The sequence below is a fragment of the Sinocyclocheilus grahami genome, unplaced genomic scaffold, assembly GCF_001515645.1.
Source record: "Sinocyclocheilus grahami isolate Dianchi unplaced genomic scaffold, SAMN03320097.WGS_v1.1 scaffold187.1, whole genome shotgun sequence".
Lineage (NCBI taxonomy): Eukaryota > Metazoa > Chordata > Actinopteri > Cypriniformes > Cyprinidae > Sinocyclocheilus > Sinocyclocheilus grahami.
In genome coordinates this window covers 1,275,104-1,282,902 of record NW_015505366.1, presented here as the reverse complement: position 1 = coordinate 1,282,902, position 7,799 = coordinate 1,275,104, and positions in this window count along the sequence as shown.

Here is a 7,799-nt window from a genome sequence, read left to right as displayed (position 1 = left end):
CATTGTCCTGCTTCAACTTCATCTGTTTATATTTCTGATGTTCTGATAAACACCATTAATGATGTTGATTTGCGTTTTGAGTTTATAGAGTGTATGACATGATCCGCTGTGGCTTTGTGTTTGTTTATGAGATATTGCTGAAGGTTTGATGATGTTTTGAGCTCTGTGAGACTCACTGTAGAGTATGTGTGTGTGTGTGTGTGTGTTTGCAGCATCCGCCGGCAGCAGGAGAAGCGAGTGATCCTGTCTCCGATCATCACGGATTTCTCTGTGCGGATCACAGCAGCTCCAGCTGTAATTTACCGGAAGCCTCTGTCAGCGGATCACGGCCCAGCCGAGGTACACGTGTGTGTGTTTGTGTGTGTGTGTGTGATGATTCAGTGCCGCTCTGTCTTCTGTCAGATGGAAGCGTGTGTGTATGTTCAGGAAGCTGCGGGACACTGGAGTGTTTTGGGAAGTTGGAGCTGCTGGAGAAGCTGAAGCCGCTGCTCAAGCGAGACAAACAGTTTCTCGGTTTTTGCACAGTAATGCTTTTGCCGTGTGTTTGTTTGCTTCAGTGAAGTGTTGATGTCAACTCCATATTTGACCTTAAATACTAAAAATCACTAAACAAACAGCCACTGGTTTCACTTTACACAAACCTGGACAGAAAAGCCGTCCAGAGACCATCTGACCTGCAGGTTTAGAGCGTCAGGGCGGTTATACTGTCTGGAGATTTAAACACCTGTTTTCACCAAATGTGTTCATCAGACGCGTGATGAATGGTTAGCGTTAGCAGCTTTAATATCCAGTGTGTCACAGGTGTGTGTTTATTAGCAGCTTCAATCGTGGCTCATCCAATCAGCTCAGTTAAACGCCCATGATTCTCTCTGTCAGTGTTCTGTGTTTGATGATCGGCTGTACATCTGTTAAAGCTTTAAAAATGAAAAGTACAGTGCAAAATAAAGTGAATAAATGACAGTCGTGCCTCTGTCTGCAGGAAGTGGTGGTGTGCGGCCACAGTCTGGAGATGAATGTGACGTCCAGTCTGGAGCTGTTTCTGAGCGCGGCTCAGGTTCAGTTACTGCAGCAGCTCCTGCAGGCCAACGTGGGACTGACGAGTGTCGACGAAACCACAGCGGATGTACGGCACACACACACACACTCACACCCACACACACACACACACACACACACACACACACACACATCTCTCTCTCACACACACACACACACACACACGCTCTCACACACACACACACACACACACTCACACACACACCCACACACACACACACACCCACACTCTCACACACACACACACCCCCACACTCTCTCTCTCTCTCACACACACACACAATCTCACACACACACACTCACACACACACACCCACACACACCCACGCACTCTCACACACACACACCCACACTCTCACACACACACACACCCCCACACTCTCTCTCTCTCACACACACACACACACACACACACACACCCACACACACACACACACACTCTCTCTCTCACACACAGAGCACACTGACACACACACACTGCTTTGTACAATACATTTGTCTGTCGTCTACTAAAGAAAAACTTGCGTCGTCTAACAGCTTTTACCTCAATGGAAACCTCTGTTGATCTGGGATGACTAACGTTTTCTTCATGTTCAAAAACAAAATAACAACAAAAACAAAACAAAAAAACAGATCAACACGTGCGACAAGAGACCATCATAGACCCTGATACTCACTCTCGAAATGTCTGTCTGTCTGGAGTGAGTGAATGTCTGTATGGTGCTGATGTGTGTTTGCTGTCTCCTCTTCCCATCATGCTCTAGTGTTTACAGAGGGGAGGGGCTCGGCGCCTCAATAAAAGCCTCTCACACACACTCTAATGGAACGGCACGTAAAAATATTTACGGCAGCGGCCTGTGTGAGGATGGAGGAGAGTGGCTGTCTCTCTCTGCGTGTCTGTCTCTCTGATGTGCAGCTAAGAGCGTCTGATGGCGGAGTGCTGTTGACATGCTAGCACTCAAACACACACACACATCTGCTGAATAAACAGCACACGCTCGTCACGTAAACACACACCGAGCGCTGATTGAGCCACACTCACACACACACACACACACACACACACACACACACACACACACCGAGGTCTGATTGAGCCACACAGACTCACTCACACACACACACACTCACACACACACACACACTCACACACACACTCACTCACTCACACACACACACTCTCTCTCACACACACACACACACTTCGATGTTTTGCCTGGGAACTGCTCTGCGTCTCGTTTCTCGTGTCTCTCGAGTGTGTCTCGGGGCGGCCGGGGGTTTGTGTGGAGGGGAGACGCCTCTGGGTCTGATTGCACACACACACTCACTCACTCACACACACACACTCTCTCTCACACACACACACACACTTCGATGTTTTGCCTGGGAACTGCTCTGCGTCTCGTTTCTCGTGTCTCTCGAGTGTGTCTCGGGGCGGCCGTGGGTTTGTGTGGAGGTGAGACGCATCTGGATCTGATTGTGGGAGTGATGTTGGGCTGAATCATCTCTGCCTCCCCTGCAGACCCAGAGCGTCACTACCCAGAGTTCACCTGGGTTCAGGACATGATGTTTAACAGCCCAGTGTGTGAAGTGTGTAAGTCGAGCCAGAGCGCCCTCCAGTGGACACACTCTGCAGAAACGCTCTTCCTCTGTCATCATGGAGAATGAATGCTGTGAGCCTGTTGGTTAAACTGTTGACATGTTTACAGCAGCTGCATGAATAATAACACATCTGTTTTAAAGACACAGATGTCCGAGGAAGCTCAGAAACACACCCGAGGAAGAGGAGAAAGTCACTGTCGCTCTTCCTCTGGAAACGGGACTCAAGCGCTGAAGCTCAGTTCTGTGGAGGCGTGTGCTGATGTGAACGCATGTTTAGAATGAGAATCTGTGGCCTGTGAGCTGTTTTGATTGCTGAAGCGCAGAGATTCGCTCAGGGACTCCGGGGTTCAGATGTTCTGCGTCTCTGACCTGTGAGCTGGTTGTATGACACCTCTCGCTTACACGCATGCCGGGAAGGTCACGTGTGTTTTCTTTCTCCCACTCGCGGTCCCGAACACAAATAACGCCCGCGTTTGGCTGCTAAACATCTGCGAAGTAGGATGTCGCTGCGGCTAATCTCAAATATTTGTTCGCTCTCAGGGTTGGTGTTTTTAGCCTCTTCCAGGCTGTTATGAAACAGAATCGTTCTTTTTTTCTCTCGGTGCTCGCTGACCTCTCGTACCAGAATCAACTGATAATTGACAGCCAGTCAAAACAGTTCAGCTCTCTGAGTTCAGCGCTGTGCCCGAGACCAGCGTGGCACATTCCCCAATTCACCCCGAAACCTGATCTATTTGAGATCAGTAGCAGCTGAGGCCTTCGCGCATAACGCTTTGTCAGAATTGGCATGAAACCCCAGATAAAATCATCAGGCACAGAATTACATTCAAGAGAAACAAATACGTGCGGTGAGGCCGAGCGTCTGAACACGTCTGACCCGCGGCTCTGGTTTCAGCTCAGGAGCCCGAGGGCAAACCGGGTCACGGTTACAGGAGGGTAACCCGTGTTAACTCGAACCCGGCCCGAGTGCTGTTTGGTTAGGCTGGGCTTAGGAGAGAAAGCATGTCTTCCACCTGTATAAGCAAGATCACATGTTTAAAATAACAGGTGAGGGGCGAGTCTGATTCAGAGCTGTGGACTCTAGTTGTGTGATCAGGAACCAACGTCCTGCATGTTCTCTGCTACCTTTCTTGTTTGTTTATTTAATATTTGGCTAGTTGGAGGTCAATAAGAGTGCTGTACTTTCTGGGCCATGTAACCCATCATTTAGAATAAAAAAAAAAAAAAAAGTGTGTGTGTATATATATATATATATATATATATATATATTCGTTTTTTATTTATTTATTTTTATGGTTAATTTTGTATTCCAGCAATGGAGAATGTTTACTTGACCATGTTTGCATGCACAGAATTCCCCCAAAAGCAGCTCTGAATGTGCTCGGGCGGATGATCCGTGTCGTCGATCTGGCGGCTGCTGGTGCTGATGGGAATGTGTTTCTATGGTAACGCAGTGTTTTGTTCTGTCTGGTGTTTTCGCTGAAGTCACATTTCAGGCGAGCCGCAGCTCTGATGGAGATGAAATTAAACGGTTTGGTCCGTGCGTCCGGTCAGTCTCGCTGTAAACATGGTGTCTGCCAGCGGCTGTATGCTTCAGCGGACGGTGAATAACTCCAGCGTCCGCCTGCGGTTTCCTCATCACCCCCCAGAGTCTCAGAGAGCCACCTTCACCTCTCGCTCACCCCGGGCTCCTTGCATCGCTGTTTCTCATTGCCGTAACCAAAGCAAAGCATCGCTGGGGTTAAAGAGCGCATCGTGACCTCATGTTTGAAGTGTAGCTCGCTGAGTGTGTTTAGTGAACGCTGCAGAGAGCTGAAACTAGAGTTTAACTTCCTGTGATCACGGCCTCATGGTCCTGGTTTCCTGATAAGAACGAAGCCTGTTCTGTTTTTGTCCTCTTAAAGGAGTGAATAAATCATTTGACTGACTGTGGAACACAAAAGCAGATGTTCAGCAGAATGTTCATGCTGCTCTTTTGCCCACACACTGTCTACACTGTAGAACTCTAGTCCATATGCACTATATTCGATAAGTCTTCTGAAGTCATGTGGTGTTTTATGTGAAAAATGAACTGTATCCAAAGTCATGCAGCTCTCAAATGTCAGACAGGTTTGATGTCAGTGACACTAAATGCATTTGGATCAAAATATCTTCTGTTGTGTTTCACAGAAGACAAAGTCGTGCAGGTTTGGATCGACATGAGGGCAAGTAAATAATGATGACAGCATGTCTTTAATATGGTGTATGAATGTTTAATGAGGTTACAGTGATTCATGTGATTTATTTTGCAAAAACCTTCAACACGCTGAAATGATGTGAATCTGACGTGTGTTTGCACGATGTTGATGTGATAGTTCTGTCAGTAGTTGAAAGTGTAAGCGACTCTCACCCTTTAAGTCACCTTTATTTCTACAGCGCTTTATTCGAAACAGACTGTGTCAGGAAAACAGCAGAATCAGTGATGGACACTCAACTATGTTTCAGTTCAGATTCATCTCTAAAGATAGCAGTGTCATCATTCAGATTAATTCAGTTCAGATAGGTATCGTATTTTAATGAAGTTTAGCTCACCCTCTCTCACCTGCTGCCCCTGACCCCTGACCCCTGGAGCGCTGCACACTCTGGTCCAGCTCTTATTTTTAGGCATCGCGCTACATTCCAGGGTGAATGCAGTGCAGCTCATTGAACATGAATGCTGGGTAAATTATGTTGGATTCCCCGTGTTTTTGCCAGCAGAACCGGGAACAGTGACTCATCGGCCTCGCTGCAGGTCTCACGGATCCGCGGATCTGTTTGTTGAATCTGCGCTGCAGAACTGAGCGGAGAAGAGAAAGCGTTGTTCTTCATTCTCTCCCATGTTTGTAAAGGGAGCGGGTGAGATTCAGTGTCCGCTCGCTCCTGCAGTGTGTGTTACGCAGGAGAATTAACCCGCTGAGACGCGTCCCTCTCTAACGTCACTGGATCGAGTCACGACCCCCCCCGTGTCTTTGTTGTGGTTGAGCTGCAGAACAGTCGTCGTGCATTTGGGCTCTCGGGGCTTTGATGCACAGGCGGCCGTCACGTCTTCACAGGAAGCAGAATGAGGCCGCTGCGCTTTATGGCGCTCATTTTAAGCGCTTTTGTTTTCTTCAAAGGGAGTCTGAGATTTGAGGAGAACATTCTCTGGCGCTGAGCTCTGAGCACATGAGGTTTCTCATGAGTACAGCTTCTGAACTGGATCTGACCCTCCATCAGCCGTGCAGCGCGTGTGTGTGTGTGACTGCCTCTAATGCCACGTCTCACTCACATGCAATACCATCCAGTGAAGCCCCGCCCACTGCAGTTCCTCAGATATCTTGTTAGTTGTTGGTTTGTTTGAATATGATTGTCTGTTACATCATCTCGATGTGTGTGTTCAGGTGTGCGGTCATCAGCCGCAGTCCGCGGTCTCTGGTTCGATGGAGAGTTTGTGTGGCAGCAGCGCCCCCTGCGGGCAGGACAGTGGGTTCGGCAGCGACAGCGCTCGTCTGCGGATCGTTCAGATCGAGCGGCAGAGCGGCACGGGTCAGCACCGCCTCGCCCGGCCGTCACAGCAGCCCACCATCACCAAGAACCTCAGCTTCATCCCGTTCGATGTGTTCCTCACCGCCGGCCGCATCTCTCTAATGACGTACGCGACCGCGCCTGCGTCTAAACCCCCCGCTGATGCCCCGGGAAAGAGCACGCTCGACGTGCCGGAGGACGAGACGGTTCGGGCCGGGGCTCTGTCCTCACTGACGGCCGAGGATCTGCTCAACGCAAACACTGCTGTCGGGTCGACAGGGGTCCTGGGGGGCCGCTCGTCTGCGCGACAGGCTCTGGGCGTGACAGTGGTGAGACAGCCGGGCCGCAGAGGAGACAAAGACTGCAGCCTGCAGCCGATGCTGTTCCTGCAGGTGACACAGCCGTCCATCTTAATCAGCTGCCACCATCGCAAGCAGAGGCTGGAGCTGTCGCTGTTCGACCTCACACTGAAGGGAGTCGCCACCAACTACAAGAGTCTGGGTGAGTGACGCTTCACACGTGCTACAGATACAGACAGAACTCAGCCATAACCTCCATCTCTCTCTCAGATGCAGGGAAGTCTCTCCCGGAGGCATTAGACTACAGCGTGTTTTGGCTGCAGACGGTCGCAGGAGAGGCCGACAGTCGGACAGGTATCCCCCCCCCACTGCTGTCTGTGTCCCTCAGAGACTTCCTCACTGGACCAGGTGAGTTCAGACTGTTCACATCGGACCAGTCATTCAGTGTGTGTGTGCGTGTGCGCATGTGCGCGTGTGCGTGTGTGTTGACCACAGTATCAAAAAGGAGATACTATGTCTGCTTTTGAAGAAATTGATAGCAAAATTTTGGAAGAAATAGTACAGCACCTTAAATCGTCAACATGCTATCTTGACACACTTCCCACTTATTTTTCCAAAAGGGTGCTTAACTGTTTGGAAGCAGATCTCTTAGAAGTGGTGAACGCCTCACTTCTTTCTGGGACTTTTCCAAACTCCCTGAAAACTGCAGTTCTTAAACCCCTTCTGAAAAAGAGCAATCTTGATAACACCATATTGAGCAACTATAGACCAATATCAAATCTTCCTTTTGTAGGCAAGATTATTGAAAAGGTAGTTTTAATCAGCTGAACAACTACTTAAACTCTAATGGATACCTGGACACTTATCAATCTGGTTTCTGACCGCATCACAGCACAGAGACAGCGCTCATTAAGATAATAAATGGTAGTCACTTAAATTCTGATTCTGGCAAATATCAGTGCTGGTACTACTAGATCTCAGTGCTGCGTTTGACACTGTCGATCATAACATACTACTAGAGACTGGAAAACTTGGTTGGGCTTTCTGGCATGGTAATTAAATGGTTCAGGTCATACTTAGAAGGGAGAGGTTATTATGTGAGTATAGGAGTTGTTGTTATTATTTTCTTTTCTTTTATGTAAAGCACTTTGAATTATTGTGTATGAAATGCGCTTGCCTAAATAAACTTGCCTTGCCTTGTGTGTGTGTGTGTGTGTGTGTGTGTGTGTGAGTGCGTGCGTGCTTGAGCCTAATCACATCTCTCTCTCTCTCTGTGTGTGTGTGTGTGTGTGTGTGTGTGTGTGTGTGTGTGTGAGAGGT